At 40.7% G+C, this 23,231-nt stretch overlaps 1 protein-coding gene across 1 annotated transcript in view; it reads right to left on the bottom strand.

The window, feature by feature from the left end:
* LOC102252718 overlaps positions 1–23,203 on the bottom strand; it is a 186,061-nt gene extending 162,858 nt beyond the window's left edge. Inside the window, exons 1-2 of the mRNA XM_014547559.1 lie at positions 23,018–23,203; positions 17,269–17,359 (exon numbers count right to left, since the gene is read on the bottom strand). The gene's annotated coding sequence lies outside the window, so the exon portion shown is untranslated. The remainder of the gene's footprint in view (positions 1–17,268; positions 17,360–23,017) is intronic.
* Positions 23,204–23,231: the final 28 nt, after the last annotated feature.

The raw sequence follows: 23,231 nt of genomic DNA on the forward strand, positions 1-23,231 counted from the left end.
AGTGGCCATTCAGCACACCGGAGTGGTAAATTTTAGGGAGATGGAGGAAATGACTAAAATAGGACCCTTAGCCTGCTTTAGGTTGAAGCTATATGGCCAAAAGAATTAAGAAAAAGGACTCTTTCACACAGCACACCCAGAATTCTTGGATTTTGAGACAAAAACCGAGTTGATATAAAATATTGCATTACCTAGTTTGTCTCCTTTGTGCATGGATTTCTTTGGGAGCCAAATGCAGACTAGGGGTATTTGAACTAAAAATACTATGTTTTGCATTTAGCCTGACCATTATGCATCTGACATCGGTTCAGCAAGCCAGCAAGTAAAGGCTTAGAAACGGACATTTGGAGAACAAGTTACAATGTGGACAGAGTCCTGTATCAAATGCGGGCTCTTCCTTTAAAACCTCAAAATGAAAGTGCACTTTGCTATTAATGGCACCAGGGATCCAGAAAGTTCTGGATAATCGATATAATACTATTTAGAAACCTGCCGAATGAGAGTCCCCTGAAGGGAACAGGCATCTGGCCATGGCCAGAACTAAGATTTGTTTGGGTGAATAGAGAAGACTTATTCTTAGGCCTCAGAACAAAGGGAAAGACGGTCTTTCTTATGGCCTGAATCTCACAAGGAGTCAGCAGAGCTCTTGCTAAACCCTCAGTGGGTATCAAAGGCTGGAATTTGTTTCTATGACCAAGGAAGCCTCAATCCTAAATAGAGACATGGCCATTGACTGTCCCTATTTATTGGTATTTTTAAACCAAATCAGTAGTGAGAACTTTCATATCTATGCGTGGGAAGTCAGGCTGTGTTCCAATTAGAAGGAAAAAAAGATGTAGTAGAAAAATAATATTGTGTTCTAATAAAAACGGCTTCTTTTTATTTACTCAATAAATATTTACTGAGCACCTAGTATGTGCTAAAGTAGTAAAGTTCATTCACAGCCAGGAAATGAGAAGGTAGGAGCTTAGGAGATGCGAAGGAGTAGCGTTACAGCATGAGACCTGGGAAGAGGATACAATGCTTCTTATTTGCTCCTGAGGAGCCAGTCTCCTGAGGGCAGCATCAGCAAGCACCTCTTCTGGCAGCGGGCACTTGACAAGCTCCGTTAGGGTTCCAAAAGATAGTAGGGAACGGAAGACTACCGCACAATTAACCTCTTCTTGTGAGATTTCTCTCATATGTCTCTTCACATTTAGAAGATTGAGTGATCATCTGGAAAAGCTGAAACCATGAGACTTCATCTCTCTCTATATATATTTTTTCCCTCTGTATTTCCCCTGTCTACTTGTTTCCTCAAATAATGCTAATGCTCATTAGCTAGCAACTTCATCTGGACCTAGATTTTAATAAGAAATTATTCGGAGAAATTGCTTTGTTTGGGAATTATTATTGTCTAAGAGAATCGGTATTTTTAGTCTAAGTTGCTCCTTTTAGATTTGGGGGCCTTATTGGATTCTGGCAGTATTTTTATTTATAGTCCCATAAGTATTATTCCAACGCTATAGTCCCGTGTTGTGTTGACATTCTGGAACCTCGAAAAGAATATATGAGAAACTGGTCACATTAGTTAACTATTGCTGCACAACCAACAAACCCCAAACAACTTCTATTTGCTCATGACTCTGGTTTGGCAGTCTAGGCAGGGCTCTCTGGGGCAGACAGCTTGTTTCTATTCCATGCAATGACAGCGGGGCTCATTCATGTGTTTGTAGCCAGTTAGCAGGTGGGCCGAGATCTAGGTGGTCCCAGCTGGCCTCACTCACGTGTACAGCGGTTGGCCCGGGCTTCCAGTAGAGGCTCCTCAATTCCTTCACACATGACCTTTTCTTGTGTCTAATTCAGATGTTCTCACCCAGGGGCTAGGTTTTAAGATGTTATGGCCCAATGCACAAATGCTCCTCAAATCTCTGCTTGAAGTGCATATGCTGGTACTTAATGGACAAAGTAAGTCCCAAAGACAACCCCAGAATCAATATGGAGAGGAGCACACAAGGGAGTGACTGGTTAAGAGGCATGACTCATCGGGGACCATCAACATAACAATACACCTCCTTTGTCTGAAGAATAATCCCTCTTTAGTAAAGAAAGCATATTAGTAGTTCTGTGCAAAATGACTTGGGCTAAACCCATAGTATGTGCACAAACACACACTCATTCACTTGAGTGAGAGAGACTCCTTTAGGCAGGGCCAAAAAGAATAAAAAGAAATGTTAAATGGTAGACCTTTGAATTATCATTCTGTTTTAAGAAAAAACGCGATCCATTGGTGAGCAAATAATTTCACCTTAGCAGAAAAAAAGTAAGAAAGTTAATTTGCCCTTCTCTGTGGAAATAAGCATTTTTCTTGACCATTAATGAAATTGATTGCATTATTAGACTTATATTATCCATATCACAATATATAACACTGTCTGGTGAGTGTGACTGAACAACAAGAAATTAGTCAAGATAGGAAATAAAAGAGATGGCAAATTCTTGACTTGATGGGACCTTAGAGTCACATAGCATTGTATTTTGACTGATTGCAGAAACTTCTGGAGGGATTATCAAGGCATTGAGGATATAGTGGTTTTAGAATATGTCTACAAATTCTTCAATAGCACTTCCTTCAAGTGGCAGAGTTTCATTTCCCTCTTCTTGAGTATGGTCTGAATTTAGCGACTCACTTCTGACAGTGTGTGTCTTTGTGATGTACAAGAGCAGGACATAAAAGGCAATTTAGCTTCCTCTTGGATCACACACTTGAAGGAAGTTTCATGTCATAAGGACAATCAAGGAGCTCTATAGAAAGGTCCAAGGGATGAGAATTGAGCATTCGGCCAACAACTATGTGAGTGACCATCATGGAAGCAGATTCTCCCAGCCCCCAGCAAGCCTTCAAATAACTATAGCCCCACCTGATACTTTGAGTGCAACCCTGGGAGAAACTCTGAACCAGAACCATCCAGTTTAGCCATTCCCAGATTCCGACTTCTCAGAAACTCTGAGATGATAAAAGTTTGTTGATTCGCGCTGCTAAATTTTGAAGTAGTTTGCTATACAAGAGAGTTCAGAGGAGCCGAACTACCTCCTCTATCATTAATCCCAGATGCACAAAACAGAGTCTGGAAAGTGCTCGGAAAAATCACCTTAGTGATGCAGGTGGGGTTACTGATGTTTGCTGTCCTCTTCCCCCTCACCCTCAGCTGATCATAGACCTGACCTTTAACTCCAGGGGGTTAACAAAAGAACTAATACAAAGAAAGAAATGAAAACTTCTCCTCAACCCCTCTCCTCCTTACTATGCCTCAAGGATAGATAAGAATCAGGTGAAAACTACCAGCAAGAAAGAGCATTTGCTACACTGAATTTGGGGGGAAGGAGCCACTGGTTAACACATCTGGCACACAGAGTTGTGGCTCCATTTAGACTAGAGGATTCCATGACACCTAGGTGACAGAGTAAGGCCACACACACACTTCACTCATTCTTTCCATTCTTTTTCTCTTCTATCCACAAGGATGAGAGAAGCCCAGAACTTAGTGTCCCTCAAAACAGAAAACAAAAATGCTAGCTTTCTCTTTTTCTCTCCTCCCTCTCTTCTCCTTCCAACACCTGGAAACTAGCACAGGTGTTGCCATCAGAGGTAAAATACTAGATTCTGACGAGGTCTTGAGGGGAAATAGCCTACTATATATAGGGAAAAGGATCTTTTTCCATTGCCTTCCACAGCAAAAGCCCCAGCTAAGAATGAAACAACACTTTGCCTTCTTTGTGCTTCTTCATGCATATATCTTTGAGGCTTTCAAGAAAAAAGGCAGGAGTGGGGTTCAGATGTTATTTGGTTTAATTGACCACTGATTTTTTTTAAAAAAATTTAATATACAATTATTAAGGAAAATGTGGGAATTGTTTGCTTGCAAAATTGGGGGATCAAGTTAAAAAAGGAATACAATGACATCAGCCTATCTGATTGTCAAATTGTCAGGAGAAAGTTCTGAGGGATGTGAGGAAATGCAGAATTATTCTGAGCAGGAATCGAGCACTATCATAGCAAGCAAAATTCCATAGTGTCAAGTTCACAGTAAGGCACATTGGAAATAGCAATTTAACATCCTTTGTCCTGGTTTTGTAGTTTCTGTACCCAACTCCCATTATTTCAGGAAGCAGTTTTGTCTGAGTATGAACTGTGGAACTGGATCACAGCTGATAAGCTGTGAAATAATTTAACCACTTGGAGAAGGAAGAATAAAAAAAAGACCCAAGAGTTATCACTGTTGTGACAGCTTAACAAAATCTTCTGTTTGGTGTGAAAAGAACTTTAAAAAGCAAAAACTCTAGTCAGGCTAGAGAAGTGAATATTATATATTAAAATTATGCATTGAGTGTCTGCTATATGCCAAATTAATTATATGATTATCTCATTTAATTTTCATTAAAAATGCCTGTGAGGGCAGTACTATTATCATTCCTATTTTACAGATAAGAAAACAGAGGCTTAAAGAATTTAAATGTGTTGGTGATGATCACAAAAAAAATGTGAGGAGGCAAATGTAGGTAGGCTAACACCAGAATGTTCAATCCCAACCACCTCACTATAGTATTTCTAACAGAAAAGAATCCTGAGAATAATGAAGTATTATTAAGTGCCACCAGCAAATTCTTTAGACCTGAGGGCTACAAGGGAGAGAAATGAAGAATATTTACTTACTGCCTTTTCCTGGCTACCAGCCTGGTAATATTATAGTCTGTCTGTCTGTCTCTTATTTTAACATTGTGGATTATGGGAACTTCCGTTCTTTCTCTCTAATTCAAAGCTGAGTACACAGGGAGATTCATTTTGTAGTTCAAAACTGCTACCTTCTTCACATTCAAAACACAGTACTGAGACCCAGTGCTCATTGCTCCAACAGCTCCGAGCATCCTAGAGAGACTCTATATGCTGCACCCATCGTAGTTGCCCAATGAAGCTATTCTGAAATGCTCTACTCCTACCTGCATCACTGAACAGATGATTTTCCTATTCACTTCAACTGTCCTGGAACTGAATTCACAAGATAATATTGTTCCAAGCCCTCGGTTTTGTACAGGAATATCAGCGACATCTGCTGTTTGACCATCTACATCAGTGGTTCTCAACCTTCCTAATGCCGCAACCCTTTAATACAGTTCCTCATGTTGTGGTGACCCCCAACCATAAAATTATTTTCGTTGCTACTTCATAACTGTAATTTTGCTACTGTTATGAATCGTAATGTAAATATCTGATATGCAGGATGTATTTTCATTGTTACAAATTGAACATAATTAAAGCATAGTGATTAATCACAAAAACAATATGTAATTATATATGTGTTTTCCGATGGTCTTAGGTGACCCCTGTGAAAGGGTCATTCGACCCCCAAAGGGGTCGCGACCCACAGGTTAAGAACCGCTGATCTACATAATCTCTTCTTACTTTGGAACTCTGGCATTGAGCCTGAGGGAGCTAGCTAGACCATCTGAGTATCACTTCACCATGACGAAATGAAAGGGTGCTTTCCTCATGTAATAAAAAATGGTGTGAAAATATTTCCCAGGCCTTCTGAGAATCAGGGAGCGCTGATTGGGGCTGGCTGTCAGCCCCCAGAGCGGGCACTTGTTGTATCTCCACTGGGCTCCTTGGTTCCTCATGAGAATATCCTCTGGCTGGTCCACTAACCAACCCTCAGGACATACCCATATAAACTATGAAGCCGCGCGAAACAGAGTGTGTTATTCTAGCATCTGGACATGTCAGAAACTCATCATCAGTCAGCCACAGGATGGCCAGTATATTGCAACCTATTCAAGTGTCCATGTTACAAACACATGTTCAAGCTTGGGATCAAATAGTGTGTGACAATCCTGTTATGTATTTTATTTATGATTAAAGGAAAAGCATAACTTCTGTATAAATTATAATTTTTATGTTTAGTAAAACTTCCAATTTCGTTACTCTATAAAAATACTATAGAAAATTATAATACTACTAGAGGTCTGATGCATGAAATTCATGCAAGAGTAGGCCTTCCTTCCCCTGGCTGCCAGCACGGGCTTCCCTCTGGCACCCGGGACCTGGGCTTCCCTCACAGCGCCAGCTTTGTCTGGAAGGACATCCGGTCTAATTAGCATATTATGCTTTTATTATTATAGATTATCAATGTATTTGTGTGTCAAAAAAAAGCATACATATTATGCCAGTTGAGGCCATGTGTAATTAAACTGGCAGCATTGATATGATCATGATAAGATCTTGGTTCTGAAAGAAGCCACTAGAACAAACCTTTGTTATGCAAACAAAAGGTTATAATTAGGCATATATTTGCAGGGCAAGTTTCTGTGGAAAAGGTGTAAAATAAATTTTTTTTAATCAATCCAGGCTGTCTTTTCTGACGTCCCTGGTATACAAAATTCACCAATGCAAAGAATAAACAATAAACAGAAGAAATGAAAGAACCTGAGTGAGAATCTAACCTCTGCTCTCCAATAATCTAAATTAAGGAAACCTGGCAGAACAGCTTGAGGTGCTGTCTCTCAGGTCCACCTTCAGGAGTGAATTCCGAAGGTCCCACAGGGAATGAACCAAGTGGGAAAGTGCAGTTCGGTTTGTTGACAGGGAGCCTCATGTTTACCGGCAACAAACAAGGGCTGGTTATAGTCCAGTGAGTGAGTCTGGGACTGGAAGCACTTTGGGACCCGGCCAGCCTGCTTTGGGAAACAGTATCAATTATTCTGTTTGCTTGATACTGTGGTGACTATGGAGCTGGCAAGGGCATCTCTACAGAGTTGAGCTAGCATTCTTAGTCTTGCATGTAACCTATTTTCAACAGTGCCATTAGGTGAACCAAGAAGCAGCAACAAAACTGATGTATCCCCTGTTATCTCTCAGTAAAAATAAAACTGAAATTTCACTCTGTTATTACTGTGTAAATCCTGGGGTTTTTAAGGAAGATTTAAGGTAAAAGAATGCAAGAAACATCTAACAGACTTCCAGCAATTAAGAGCATTTGGAAGCATTATTTATTAATTCAATATATAATAAAATTATATATATTAATTGAAATATGTTGAGTTATTGACACAATGCCTAGCAGATTATTATCCTCATCCTCATCCTCATCATCATTATCATTAATCATCAACTCAACATACAAAGTTTCAAAATAGTCAAAGATAAAGCTAATATTTTTATTTTGTCAAAAAGAAGTACATTTTTTTCAGAGCACTACCTCAGAATAGTAAAATGTAAAGTTATTCTTGCATATATCTTCTCCCAGAAAAACTTGAAGTCAAGTGTTATCATTCCAGTTGAGATTGATATAGATGTAATGACTTGCCTAAGGTCATACAGGCTGCAAGTTGCAGGACTCACATTTCAATCGTGATTTCTTAATGCCAGTGTCATGTCTTGATCCACTAACCAGATATGCCCCTAAGTACCAGCATGGCCATGTACAAAAGGATATGTGAAGAAATAAGTTTCCTTCATACAGTAGCCATTCACGAAGAGCCTACTCAATTACCAGGAAGTCTTCTTGACTTCATAGAGGACATTGTCTTATATATGTCATTAAATAAGACACTGTACCTGCTCTGAAGGTAATCACAGCAATGATTGGGATAGGGAAGTACTGAACATTACAGTTCCTTGTGATATCTTGGTTAATTCTCTCAGCAACTCAGTTTCATTTTCCAAATTAAAAAAAATCTAGGGGCGAGAAATTAATCTACTTATCCATAGTCATTGCTAATTTTCTTCCTCAAAACCCCTTCTGTTCACTTACCCTTAGTATCAGAACCCAATTTTATTTGGGTGACAATGTTACTAACTAAAAAAACGACATTTTACACATTTTTTTGTGAAAAGGTATAGCTCAAATCAATGAGATGCTAAGCAGAAGACTTGTGAGACTTCTAAAAAAGTGTAGTTTGACTCTGAAGACTCTAGGGATGGCAGAGAAGCAAGATAAAGGGGGGCTGGATCCTCGATAATCCTAGAGTCATCACAATAGCTATCTCTAGACTCCTTAATGAGTGAGTTAAGACTTTCCTTATATTTTAACCTCCTATGACTTTGGATTTTCCCATTTTATATGGCCAAATCTGATCCTAACCAATATAGTACTAATTAGATTTAGGTTGTTGTTAAATGTTAGATTATCTTAAAGTAAATGATATGTAAATAATTCCAGTAATTTGAAACTTAATGGAGTTTGTAGCTGAGTTTGGCCCATGAGCATTAAATATAATTATCTTAAAGCTGACCTAAGAGAAATGACTCAAAGTTAATAACAGAAAAAAATCACCTTTAATTTCTTCCACATTTCCAGTATTTCACACACAGAGCATAAGCAACAAGGACAATAAAGTGTTTGGGCTATTTCTATAAATAATTAATGTTCTTCTGATAAAAGGAAAATTATCAAATCAACAGAAATGCAGGAATTCATGTTATCTCCAATATTCCCTTAAGTATCTATACTTTTCCATTAAATTATATTGTTGAAGAAAATGTGCTATTTTGAAAGGTAATATAATTCTTAAATATAAGTTAATGATAGTCCTATGTACATTACATTAATAATAAAAAATATAGCAGATTGAAGAGTCATAAATATGCTTGCTAAAATCTCTTCCCAATTTTTCACTAAAATTGGCTATGATTTTTCTGGTTCATCATCTTTTTAGAGTTCTTCACTTTAATCAGCCTAATTCCAGACTGAGAGAAGACATCAGGAGGTACTGATCACAGGATAGGGTACTTTCAGAAGGCAGGAGAAGAGGGAAAAGAAGACCACAGAATAATACTGAGTGGGACACCATACATACTTTAACACTTTTCTTGTTAACTGGGAGAATGAAAAAATAATAATTAATGAGAGAGAGGATGTAGACAATCAAGCCCAGTTTCTGTCGGGGAGTGAAGATGGGAACTGCACAAGCAGCCTCCTTTCTTTAAAAGGAACAGGTCCATGGAAAGTTTCACACTCATCAGAAAGTGTCCCTTCCACCCTCATTTTATCTCGTTTTACAACTTATTCCATAGTCATTTCTCTCGCTGCAAGACCCCCATCATTGCTTATTTACAGATGAATCCCCAATGTCTATCTCAGGTCTCACTTCTGTCCTGAATTCCAGGTCTGAATACTGTCATTCTCATATGGACATCAAATAGTCATCAGTCACCCAAAGACATTGAAAACAAAAAATAACTATTTCCCCTGCCTTGCCCCCAACTCACATGTTCTCCGCCTTGGTTAATACCATTTCCTTTACTACCCATTTTGACCTACACTCTCTCATCCCCAAAAGGACTTACTCTGCAAGTTTCCTTTTATTTATCTCCTCCTTATTTTCTCTGCTAATGATCTAAACTAGCTACGAGTGCCCACATCTTTCACTAGGACCACTGGACATCCTTCCAAGTGGTCTCCGCCCTTCCTGTCCCTTTCCCCTTTAATTGAAGATGATTTATTTTCTAAAATTCATCTCTGAGGATACTTACACTCTCCTTAAAAGCCTAACCACCTTTACAGTTTCACCTCCTGTCATTTATTTCCCTTGACCTTAGACTCCAGTGACATGAAGCAATTCACCTTTCTCCGAACATGACAGGCACTTGGGGCCTGTATGCCTTGCCCGGTGCTCTTTCCTCTGCCTGAGATGCCCTCTTTACCTTCCTTCTCTGCCTGTGCGTGTCACCTGTATGTGTACATCGTTGGCACCTTCTTTGTGCTTCCCTGTCAAAATAAATTGTTCTCTCTTCTTTGTGCTCTTAAAACATTTAGTACACACTTCTATTAAAGCAATTATATTTTGTGTGGTACTTAATTTTTTTACTTCCCTTCCCACCACTAGGCTTTTGAGTTCTTTGAGAAGAGAGATGATAATTTAACCATTTTTTAAAAAAATATTTTAATCAATTCTCTGTCTTTCTTCCCCCCATTGATCTTAGAGAGAGGAAGGGAGGGAGAGAGAGAGAGAGAGAAACATTGCCTTCCGCAAGCCACTGACCTGGGTTTAAAGCCACAATCTCGGTATGTGCCCTGACTGCAAATCAAACCCACCACCTTTTTGGTGTATGGGATGACACTCCAACCAACTGAGCCACACCTGCCAGGGTTATTTATCCATTTTTCTATCCTTAATATATAACACCCTCTCTTGTATATAGTAAGTGTTTGGTTTTTCTGAATTGATATAAAATGTATTATCATGTTACCCAAATAAAGGTTGTTTTTGTTTTATACATTCATCTTTCTCCCTGAAAAAAAAAAATTATCCATTACTTTAGTTTTATTCTCAAAAGGTAATGACTTGAAATGCTCGGGGAATCAAACCAGGGAGGTACTGGTACTCTATTGCATGTACACAGCACATTGTAAGTGCACCAGAGTGCTTAATAATCACCCTGATTGTTTATTAAAGTTTAACTCTCTCTTTCAGTTAATTAAATTTGCATTTGGTAAAGCTATCCAATCTTGGCAGAGAAGCAGCTTTGTCTATGTGTATGCATATGTGTTAAAGGCTGACTAGATCTGATTTTTAGAGCAGTAGAAGTTTTCAAATTTCTCTCCCTATTAAAATACATGGCAACATCACTTCTTTAATATCAGAAGGCTCTCCCAAAGAAACAACGAGACTCGACCTATTGCCTCCAAAGGGGTAAATCTTGAATAATTTAGAGAGTTATTTTTTTCCTTTACATGTCTACATGCTTACAGATTAAAAAGACCTCTTTTTAAAAGAAATAAATATTAGAAGAGTCTATAGCATGGTTTTTGGTCTTCCTAAATAATGTATCCTACTATGAGTAAATGATCTGCATTTTGTGCCAACAAAACAATGCAGAGCCCTGATTACATCAGACATGCTCATCTCAAAAGTGGACCAATGCCAACCCAGCATGTTCTCGTTCTAGGAGACATTGGCCCTCCTCTCTGTTTTGGATGCAGGTGCTATTTTTGGAGAACAGAAGCAGAAGCAGACACATTTTACAGATGTGCACCAGCTCTGGAACTGTGGATACGACTCTGGAGTTTCAATCACAAAAACTATCACGCTCCACTGATGGGAGTCACACTGCTCCTGGTACCGCTCTCTCGGGGCTCCTCTTGGACATCCAAATTGGAATCACACCAAAACTCGAGTACAACTTGCTCAAAGGGAGGGCTGTAATTGTTTCCCTTTAAAAATATTTTTCAATTAATTAATTATCGAATATTTTAAACATACCAGAGAAATACAGAAGATGACTTAACAGCCTTCCATATACCCATCACCCAGATTTGACAAGTGTGAATATTTTGTCACAATTTAGTTCTGGATTTTTTTAAAGAAATAAAACTATATCAATATTTCCTAAGTCTCACTTCCATCTTTCCTCCCTCTCTCTCATCTAAATGATAATACAAAGAGTAGTATATCTGATTTATGGGTGCACCTAAATATTACTAATAATATAAAAGGTTTCCTTTACCTAGGCTTGACAATTACAAAATAAAGGATTCATTAAAATTTGTGAAACCATACTTTAAAACCTAGAGCAGAAATTGGCAAATTTTTAGAAAAGGCAAGATAGTAAATATTTGTAACTATTCAACTCTGCTTTTGTAGTGCAAAAGTGGCCATCCACAATATACAGATGCATGAGCATGGCTGTATTCCCATATAACTTCATTGACAAATACAGACGGAATACCAGATTTGGCCCACAGGTTGTTGTTTGCTGAACCCTGTACTACACAGTCTAGACTGAACTCTTTATTTTATTAAAGAATTACCTGAAACACGATTATATATAGAATAAGCTATAAAAAACTCATTGTGGTTCTTCTAAATAACTTTTCTAGAAAAGATCAAAATTGTCCATCCATCCTCCCCTTCTTTTATATTGATACAATTTTTAGCACATGCCAGGCTGGAATAAAAATTGATTTTCCCATAATATTTTCACATACTCATTGTGCCAATGAGCTATAAGCACATTGGTCACTTGGCAGCTTCTGTGAACTTTCCTTAAAAGAAAGCTGGCATAAATCCTTTGATGCTTTATTCTTGCTTCCTGCATCCTGTTGTTTGAAATGTGGTTGCAGTTACTGGAACTCTGTCTTAGCTCACATGAGCCTCATTCTAGGAACAGAAGAGCAACAAGATGGAAGGAGCCCAGGTCTTTAGGGACTTAGTAGGAACATATCCTATTAGCCATATTATTCCTCAAATGCCCATCACAATCTATTTCTTGACTAGAGACCTAAAGTTTAATATTATGAATCCACGGTTATTAGGGTTCTTGCAGCCATACCTAATTCCTACTAATAAAACTTGCAGGCCTACTCAGGAAGCAATAGGCAAAACCCTCAGGCCCACCTAGCATCAATATTCTTGTCCAACAGAGTCTCCTCCTGCCTCATTCAGATTCTGCATTGCTCACTTCTCTTCATCATGGAACCTGCTGGGAGAGGATCATCTTTACACACCTACATTAGGAAGTTATACAGTATGTCAAGAAGTATCAATTGCCTCTCTACAACTGTTCAAAGCATAGACTTAAAATGCTGTACATACACTTTATCCCTTTCATTTACCTAATTTTGATTTATACTAATGCCAAAGCAGGTGCATGCAAATGTTAAAAATTTCAATGTGCTTTGTTCTAAATATTTGTGCCTGTTTTTTTAAAAAATATATATTTTTATTGATTTCAGAGAGGAAGGGAGAGGGAGAAAGAGAGAGAAACATCAATGATCAGAGAGAAATATTGATTGGCTGCCTCCTGCACGCCCCACACGGGGACTGAGCCCGCAACCTGGTCGACACTCAACCACTGAGCCATGCTGGCTGCGCTGTGCCTCGTACTCTGGATAACGAACTCTCTTTACTGCACTGACAAGCATTGTTTCTACACAGGCACCGCTGTGCCGGTGGTTGATGTTATTTGTGCTGTTGTAGTTGTGCCTGGAAGAACACAGGTTCCAGGCTGGGTAAAAGCTGCAAAGAGTTTTCCTGATGCATGAAAATCATGCAATCTATACTTCGAAATTCTTATCATACGCCCCCCTAAGTGTATGTGCAACTTACCTTTTCTAGGTTCTAGATGATGACTGACAGAGGTAGGTTGCAAAGAAAATGATCATCTCAATTTAAATGTAATTTAAAATAAGAGAAAGATAAGAAGATACAATTAATATTTCTAACACGGCAAAACAGGGGAAGAAAAGAACCAGAATGTTAATGTTGCTTATCTCTGACTGGTGAAGTCATAGGTGATTTATTTCTTCCTTTTTGTTTTCTAAATATTCTACAACAAATTTTACTTTTGGAAACTGAAAAACATATAATTCGAGTTCCCAAAAATCTCTATTAAATAAAGAAAACACAGAGAATGGAAAATATGAGGAAAATCAACACGGCACAGACATTAAAAGCAAATAATAGATCAGCAGTTCTCATTTGTTTAAATTAAAAGAAGACAATGAAGATTTAGCTGCCCAAAACACAAATAACACACTGTTCAATTTCACTTTGGTTGGTTTTAGATCACCTGTGCAATTAACCTTCTAGTCTCTTCCCTGAGCCATTGAACCTCTATCTCCTCCTCTGTGTAACTGTACCCATCCCACAGAGCTGCTGAGAGGACTGAAAATTGATGGGAAGGCACCTGGATTTCAATTTCTCACAGATGAATAATCAATTCCTATCATTGTAATAGCAGATGTTCAATCAATTCATGAAATGCTATGTGAGTGCACACGGTGAGCATCAGTGTTGTGTGGGAAACAAAGATGAACGCGGAAGCCGCCCAGCACCCAAAGACATCACAATTGAGTTGGAGGGAAAAGACATACCCAGAGAGTTACAATGCAATGTTCCTTGTCTGAGAAGAACAACGTACAAGGAAGTTCAGAGGCAAGTTAAGAAAGGTTTTACAGGGCAGAGTATTCCAATGTAAAAATGTAAAAGAAGTGAAAATCCTGAATTCTAGAGCTGGCTGTCCCAGCAACTATGTGACACAGGACAGAGTTACAAAGCCTTATGAGTTTCAGATTCATCATTTTCCAATTAGGAGGATTTTCCCAGATGATCACTAAGGTAACTTCTGCTTTTACGACAAATACTGATATAGTGTTTTGTGCAGGAACTGATTTAACTTCTTCGTGGCCACAAAGATAAAGATTGTGTGTGTGTGTGTGTGTGTGTGTGTGTGTGTGTGTGTGTGAGAGAGAGAGAGAGAGAGAGAGAGAGAGAGAGAGAGAGAATGAAGGCATACATATAGTTAATCCTCACATGAACCTGAGAATACAATTATGATCACTCGCATTTTCAGCTAAGGAACTGAAGTACAGAGAAAGAAAGTGAACTGCCTAACGTCACAAGACTAGGACTCAAATTCAGGCACTCCCCAGTCAATACCATTTGGGTAGAGCCTTGAAAGATTTTTAGGATTTTACAAGAAATAACAATTTTCAAAAAGATAACTTTCCAGAATGGAAACTCACCAAGAACAAAAGCAGAGAAGCAGGTGAGCAAGAGAGTTTGAGGGAGGCTACACATGATCCTGCTAAGAGCAGGTCTTTGAATATAAATACAAGAGTTGAAACATTTATTTATTTTGTGACAGTGATAATTAAGAATAATAACATGCTCCTTTCGGGGTTAACGTGAGATTAAATAAGACAGTGCATGGAAAAGGCTGCACACTGTCTGGCACGTGGTGGGTCCCTAATACATCGAAGCTATTACTACCAATGGAAGAACAGCCTAGTGTGACACAAACATGCCATGCTCAGGTGATAACTGGACAATAATTGGCTACGAAGGTAGTTACAAGTTGGGAAGATCTTGAATACTTGGCCAGGAAGTTTGGATTTTTTTTTTACTTAAAGTTTTCAAAGAGGGAATTTTGTATGTCTACAGCCAATATTCAACTTGTTCACATTTTCTGATCACTCCCTTGGTGGACAGGAGGAGGATGGTACTGAAGGAAGATCCTGGATTAAAATATAAGAAAATGTATAGAAAATAACATATCCATTTATTAGAACACTGGCTCTGACCTCCCAGTTTATAGGATTGTTAAAGATATATTGGATGGAAAGATATATCGCTATATTCTAGAAGTGTCAATTTCTAAAAAGTTAAAATTAAAGAGAGTAATTTTTAAGTAGGATATGATTGAACTGACTTTATTCACTTACTATCCAAAGTTTAATGTCAAATCTATGGCTTCTCATTCTGAGCAAATAAGGATAAGTTCAGGAAAGACAGACAGAAAGAAAACATAAACTAAATTAAACAGTCTGCATTCAACCTAGCTGCGCACTTTCAAGTTAAGAATGAATTGACATCCTGGTGAGGGACGTTGCTGATGGAGGAGGCTATGTATGTGTGCAGACAGGGAGTACATGGGAAATCTCTGAACCTTCCTCTCAATTTTGAATCTGAAAATGCTCTAAAAATGTAAAGACAATAAAAAAGCTTTAACAGTGAAATATAATTTTACCTCTAAAAAAAGGAATGAATTAAAATCAGTTTTACCAATAAATACTCAAACACATTTATGAAACAGCAGCTGTGTGCCTTACACTGTGCTAAGGGCTTCACATACTGTATTTCAATTAACCCTCACAGCATACTCATCGCTAAGTATTTTATTATCCCATTTTTCAAATGAGAAAACTGAGACTCAGAGACATTAAGGACACAGAGAGGTTAAATGGCTTGAACCAGGATCGAAAACCAATCTTGGCAGCACAAACTGCTAAAACTACCATTACTGCCACCTTTATCCACATGTCGACCACCACCACGGCGCCACCAGAACAACTAGTGCAACCACCCTCACTGTTCTGACTACCACACCTACCTCCTCTGACACTATCATCACTGTCATAATTAGCACCACCACCAAATCACCACAGATACCAACACTACCATCACCAGCATCACCCCTAACAACAAGCATTTCCACCACCGACACTCCCTTTGGCCTCGAAGGAAGACTAGTTTTCTTTAACCAACTATCCTTCCAGGAAAAATAACTGATGTGCATAAAATCCAAGAATAAAATTCTTTCCCAATTTCCTGTTACGCAAGGGGCATGTCTTCACGTCCCCATCAACAATTCCCCTCCCAGGACCACTGTCCTCAATATCTCTACCACGGACAATTGCTAAGATACTGTGGAGATCAAAAGGACCAGAATTCGTGGTCTTTCCCCTGGCCATGCAGTAATGCAGTTTATAGATAAAGACTATTTCTAAATTTTAAAAGAATAATATTTATAAGATGAAGTAGATATTTGAAGGAATGATTCTGCAAAATCATGCTCAAAAAGGAACTTGTTGGAAATGCAGAGTCCCAGGCCTTGCCCCTGATCTGATCCATCAGAATCTGCATTTAAATTCGATATTCAGGTGATCTGCAGCACTTTAAAATGTGAGAAGCAATGCTTTAAATCCTTTCATCAAATCTATCATTCTGCATAAACGCAGTGGGTGTTTGTTTGTCTACTTTTTTTTTTTTTAAGAGCTCGACTCCAACGCATAAGAAACAACATTTCCTGTTAAATAATAGTATGGAGCTGTTTTCAGAAAGCTAAGAATCTAGCAGGTTCATCACTGAGCCATGGAAACAAAAACAGGTATTCTTTCCGAGAAAGCAGAAAGCAGGCTGCAATGGTAGGGGGAGAAATGCTGCGTAGATGGGAAAAGAATGTCAGAAAAAGGGTTAAAAATGAGGTGGAATATGAACAGACATTTGAAAGAAACAATAACAGAGTGAAAACATTCTTTAAATAGAACAGGAATAAAGAGGACATGGAAAAGTGCTGCCCCCCTTTGAGGTAGAGAGGGGAAAGCTGGTAAAAGCTGACGCTAAGTGGCAGAGGCTGTTAATGAAGTTCTAAAGATGTGTTTTCAGCCCCTCCCCTTCATATAGTAATCTGTAATCAATTTAGTCCTCCGCAGTCAATTTTGAAGAACCACAGTGACAAGAGTAATTTAAGCATCACCCCAGGGAGGAAACACCGGTCCCTCCTAGCCCCTTGCCCTCTTTCAATCCTCACCCCTACTCATGCTCTTTCCCTGTATGCAGGAAGTCTCCTGTCCCTTGTCAGTGTCCCCTTAGAAACACATGTGCATCATCACCTTCCTCTCTGATGAACATACGCAATTAAAATCAATTTCTGAAGTACTGACAGATGCCCACCACGGGCCTGCCGTGTCATGGAGACTCGCAGGATGTTAAGGAATTGGAGAAGCCTACCTTGAGAGCAGTCCGTCTGTAAACTGGAGTCTCTGCGCGCTCCTTCTGTCTCCTCCCGACAGCCAAGATTAGTGCTGGTTGATTCCAAAGGCTACAAAAACATTTTCATATGTGTAAGTCCTCAGTTTTAGCGTTGGGGTCAATTGCTTCTCTTCCTGTTTTTATTTTGCCTTTCAAATGTGTTTTTTTTTTTCCTTTGTGTTTTCTACTTATTCCATTTTATTTCCCATCCTTTAAAGGCCCTGCCCATGAAACATTACCATCCAAATCATTTTTTTTTCTTTTTGCTTAAACTATGAACTGGAAACAATGTTATAAAGTGTTTAAAACACAATATCCAAAGGAAAGTTGTGTGGACAATATATTCTACTGTTATACGATTTCATTCATGGTATATTTACCATGTAATTGAAAATGTCACCTCTTATTTTATGCTAAAAAAGGATAATTCTATTTCTGGGGCACGTAAAGCTCCACTTTTGTAACACTCGCCCACCCACACCAGAGTCTGTTAGTGCCAAAGTATTAGATTTCAGAGAGACGATAACTAGTAAAAACAAATCTCTTCCCAGGCAGAATTAATCCCCTCTCTTCTGAGCTCCCAGGGCACTGTAACACACTTCTGCTGTAGTTCTTTGAATTGTTATTAATTGTTTAAATGGTTTGACTCCTCCATTAGACTATTCTATGCCTGGCAGGTAAAAATTCACTGCAATTCGGATGATGAGGTGTTCAGTTTTTGGTTGGCTGAAACAGAAATTATTTTTTGAAAGATTTCTTTGGCTGTCATTTAAACATCCGTGAAACTGTACAGAAGTGCCAATGAAAATAATCTTATGCCTCACTATTTTTTGTCTATAATATATATATACACATATACATATTTGTGCTGAGTAATTCCTGAATCAAGGTTCTTTATATATTTATACACACCGAGATTCTAAGAGGCAGCCTAATAATCTGGGCTTCTTTTCTGGTCATTTAACTCATTGAGCACCAGTCGCTGCCCCTTTGCAATAATAACTGTACCTACTTCATAGACTTAAAATGAGATAATACATTAAAGTGCCTAGTATAATGCATAACATATAGTAGGTGATCGGAGTTCAATAAAGGCATTGATTTTTCATCAGAAAAGGGAAAACTGAGAGTCCTAAGGTATTAAAGACAAGTTTTACATTAGTTCTGAGTAATGCTGTAAATTGTCTTGCATTTCAGCACTCTGCCATCATAGTCCGAGATAACCCAAGCCGAAAAGCTAATGCGATGTGAGCGTTCTCTCCTAATTTAACTGCACATGGACCAGAATCCTTACAATTACCACTACCTGTATCGCTTACTGCAAACCAAATACCTCCCCTCTCCCTGATTCCTGAGCACAGACTAAAGTGCAGAAAGCCTTGCACAAATACACACAATCACAAAAAAAGAGTAGGTACCTGAGCCAAGTGACATTTGTTTTCATTTAACGGTGGGTGAAGTGGCCCGGTAGGAGATTTTTACGAGGGAGCTCAGAACGGCTGGCTCCTTCTCATTCCCATCTCAGCTCCAGGGGGACCTTCCCCGAGCATCCTAGCACAGCACTAGCCATGCCTGCCTCTCCGTCCTCTGTCCATGGTTGCATGTCATTGTCATTATCCGAGATTAACACCCTATTTTCTTATTATATTATCTGTTTCCATCCTCCCAGTAGAATGCAAACTTTGAAAACTCAGTCGTTATTTATTTCATGAATTAATAAATGAATGCATGCATCAATTTGCTCCTGCGTTTTTCTCCCAGCTCCTGGATTTTCACCTAGAATTCTCTCTAGGAGCTTAGGAAAATATCTGGATATTTCCCAATTTTATCAGAGAGGGAGCAATTAGTTTCCACTGCTACTTACCGGCGTATGCCTCTGCCATCGCCTCCTGCCCGGAGTTATTTTATTTATAAAGTTAGCAGTTAACCCAAGTGTCGTGTATGGACGTATAATCTGGAAGGACACTTGCTTGCTAGTTTAAGTGGAGTTTGTTTTTTTTCCCCTGCTAGGAGATATTCTGTAGAGAAACACAACTGTGTTACACGCTTTGAAAGATGATGAGAGAAGAGAGACCTACAAGTGCACCGGCCCCTATTTCTGTAAAAGAGGTGGAAAGTAGAAGCCGGAGACTGCCCTCAGGAGAGCTTGATCTATCAGGTGGAAGTTCAAATTGTTTCAAGATGAAAATATTCATTTTTCACCACGGTGGATTATTATTCTCTCTGTCATGATGAGGTCTGTAAATCTGTGAAGGGTAATTATATACAGGATAATCACCAGCTGTTGTCTATTTGGAAGGAGGTTACAATAGGAAAAAAACAAATGTCCTCAAATAGATGGTGGGCTTCTTGAGGGTAGGGGCTGCATTTTAAATGTTTTGAGTCCCCTTTGGGGGGCTAGGACAGCTCAGGGTGACATAACGTAATGTTAAATATGCATTAAATTGCTAACAGAAGGACTGAGCTGAATTTCAATGTAAGGGAAACTTTGCTGATCAGGGAGTTAACTTAAAGGTGGATATTGGCTTTTCTCTAAAATTGCTTTCCAAGGAAAGCAAGGTAACTCATTAAACCTGATAAATGATATTGTTTCTAAATAGAATTAAATGACTTTTTTAAGTCCCTCCAAAAGGTGACCTTCTTTTATATTATCATATATAACAAGCACAAGTTTTAGCAGAGTTCATTTTTAATAGCAGACAATTTTCCTTCCACTCACTGCAATTCAAAAAGTCACTGGATTCTAGCATCATAAATGGCGTTAAAGTGAGATGGTCTAAATCCTGGTTTTGCAGATGTAAACCTTGCTCTGGAGAGTCGGAGCTGGGAGGTCACTCAACCTTCCCATTGTTAGTGGCAGAACTTCACATTCTCTTCCTCGGCCACGGGAACCGGGGTTTGAGCGTTGCAGTGGAGTTTGCATCAGGAGGCTGTGTTTTAGTAGCCAAATGTGGAAGACAAGATATACAATTCTCTCTAAATTAATATCTGCCCCAAGGCAACATTTTTAAAGATGAAAAGGGGCATAGTCTCCTAAAGATGGGGAATTTTTTCAGTCTCATAAGAAACCTGAAAATATCACAAATGTGTGATTGCCACATGTTAAGATGCTTATTTTCTAAGGACCCCTTTGACCAACTAATTTCATTCAAAGATTTATTTGCAAATACAAGGTATTCTATTTGAAGCGTGGCTTGTTATAACCGAGCTGTGTCGAGATACTTTTGATTGAGTCACAGAAAGAAATATACTGTACTGTTCATCTCGGTGCACGTCTATACCTACACCGCAGAAACACAAGTTCCAAGAAACCGGGCTCACAACTGTCACAAAAAATGAACTTTGCTATTTTCTATTCTACTCCACTTCACTTTTTTTTTTTGTAAGTGTAACCCGTATCCACCGAATTGATTGCAGAACCCACGGCTGGGTCTTCTGCGTTTCCAAACACGCTGCCGATTCCTCTTCCCAGACCATCCCCGAGGTCACTGCCCACGCTCCCAGGAGCAACCTGCAAGGCCGTTTCTACATAGACACTATTTTGACCATGTTCAGACAGCAAGAGTTAAATGTCTGCAAACGCCAAGTGCTTCTAACAGGTGCAAACCTCTTTCATGTGCAATAAACCTCGGCTGCTGACAAAGTTCATCGAGAGACCAGGGAGCCGGTCCTCCATCCCAGGGCCAGGATGTCACCTTCCCCGAAGCCTTTTGCCTCCAGAGATTTCCCTCCGATGTCTCTCACACAATTAGCACTTTCATCAGCCTGGGTCTCTCCTGCTTATACACACACATTTAAGGTTTATCATACCCCCATGCCTGTGTGCTCCCTGATTTTGAAACTTTGTCTACATTAAGGTCAAGGGCTGAGTCCTCACACACCTTTAGTAGCTTTATGGAACCAAGTCCATCCTGCTCTCAGGTAACTGCTGGTCGGTCGGGGATGTAGGGTGCCCTAGGATTAACCTCCAACCAAAAAATCTCCCCCGGTGCTAGTTCTACCACACGGTGCAGAGCACAGCAGCAACCTCCACCCGGCAAAAATCTCCCGGCTCAATGTTATGTCCATGATTTGGGGCTACAACCTGGAAATTCTCAATGTTTGACACCTAGCAATTGACCCTAGGGAGGTACTCAAAGGACTTTAATAATTCTCTGCTTGTTTAGCCCCCAAAAGGGTAATTAATGTTCTGAAAGAGAATTCTTAAAAGAGAGCATGGTCAGGTGTCGGCTGGTCAGCAGCAGCTGAGAAGCCGGGAGCTATCGAACCCGGGACGGATGTCAAAGCCGAGTGAATATTCATATCTAAATCTTAGATGCTCCTAGAGGTTTCTCCTATAGATTTTGTGTGTGTGTGCCTTTGCAAGACCCCTTTCCTCCTTGCCCAGATTCCTTTCCTAGTCCCATTTTTTGCTGCTAATAACTACATACCCGGGAATAAAGGGGCTGGAGAATATTCCCCTGCAGTGGGGTAATGCTGTAGGGGTTGAATGCAGGGTGAGCCAATGCAGCCCTCTAAGTCACCAGACTGCAGGTGGCAGGGAAGGGGCAGGGGCTATGGAGGGGAGACAGAGCCTGAAAAACAAAACCCTTGCTTTGCCCCTTGTCTGTCCTCTATTGGGTCCCCTGAAAGCCCCCAATCACACAAATTAGGGGGTCCCTGAGATCCCCCTGGGGTGGGGAGTGGGGAACTCCCCTTTGGGCACACACACATGCACCTTTTGCCTCTACCAGTAATGTATCCCTCCAGGGAAGCAGCAGAGACCCGATGGGTGCAAGTTGCAGTCCCATTCACCGGGCACCTCTGTCTCCTGAGTGCCTAGGAGACACTCAGCCTGCCCGGGGAAGTGTACTGTGCTGCCGTCTGCCTTTCTTCTCGCCCTATTATATTGTTATTATTAGTTCTCTTAACCCGCACACCATCATTCAAACAGCAGTTTTGATCATCTGGACGGTGGATAGCCACCTGGCAGTCCCAGGACGCGCGGGATGCTGCAATCTTAGCCCAACAGCCCTGGTACAGAGTTAGGGGAAAAGTGCCCACGGCTGCCTTGCTCTACCCAGCGGTGGGCTTCCAAGGGCTGCGGGTCCTTGGAACCAACGTGCCCCCCTCCCAAGGTGCCGCTAGCCCGGGCTGCACCTGGTCCGGATTCGGATCGTCCCGGGATGCACCAGGCATCCACGGAATTTAGGAGGAAACAGGGAGATGTCTCGGTCCCCAACACAATTCTGGCACCCCAGACCCCCATCTTCCCAGCCGTCCGCACTGCAATCGCCCACCCTAAGCTCCTGTGCCCACCACCAGACCCCCTACGTGGAGCGCGCGCCGTTCCCCCAAATCCAGCCTGCGCCCCCAGCTCGGGACAGCTTGCCTAACTCCGGACACTCGCCCAGGGCTTGCTGGACCACCGTGGCCGCTCTTCTTACCTCCAGCCTCCGGGATCCCTTTCTTGCCTCCTCTCAGCACCCAGCTCCTAGCCAAGCGCGCTCCCACCCATGCCCATCCCACTTTCTCTACCTTGCCCGCTCTTCAGAGGCTCCCAGGTGGTGCCGTCCCCGGAGTAGTGACTGAAGGAGCCAAGGTGGCTCGGTCTCCCGGGGTGGGTTCTTTTGGAAACTCCCCTCCCTCTGGAATTGGCGTCCTCCGGAGAGGGGACAGGGCTCCCACAAAGCTGTTTCCGGGGACGGTACGAATCTCCCAGACCCCCGCCCACCCTTCGCGCTCTTACCCAAGCTCTAACTCGGGTCCCTCTCCTGCTTCCTGTGTTTTCGCTGCCTTTGGGTCTCCCGGACTGGTAGGGTGAGTCCCAGCCCGGACTGGAGCGAGACAGCCGTGGGTGCAGCCCCACTCGCGGGTCAGGGGGGGAGAGGGGCTGGCGCGGAGGCGCACAGAGCTCTCCTACTCGCCCCTCCCTCTCCTGGGACCGGAAAGGGCTGACGGGG

This window comes from Myotis brandtii, unplaced genomic scaffold (assembly GCF_000412655.1).
Source record: "Myotis brandtii unplaced genomic scaffold, ASM41265v1 scaffold48, whole genome shotgun sequence".
In the NCBI taxonomy this organism is placed as follows: Eukaryota; Metazoa; Chordata; class Mammalia; order Chiroptera; family Vespertilionidae; genus Myotis; species Myotis brandtii.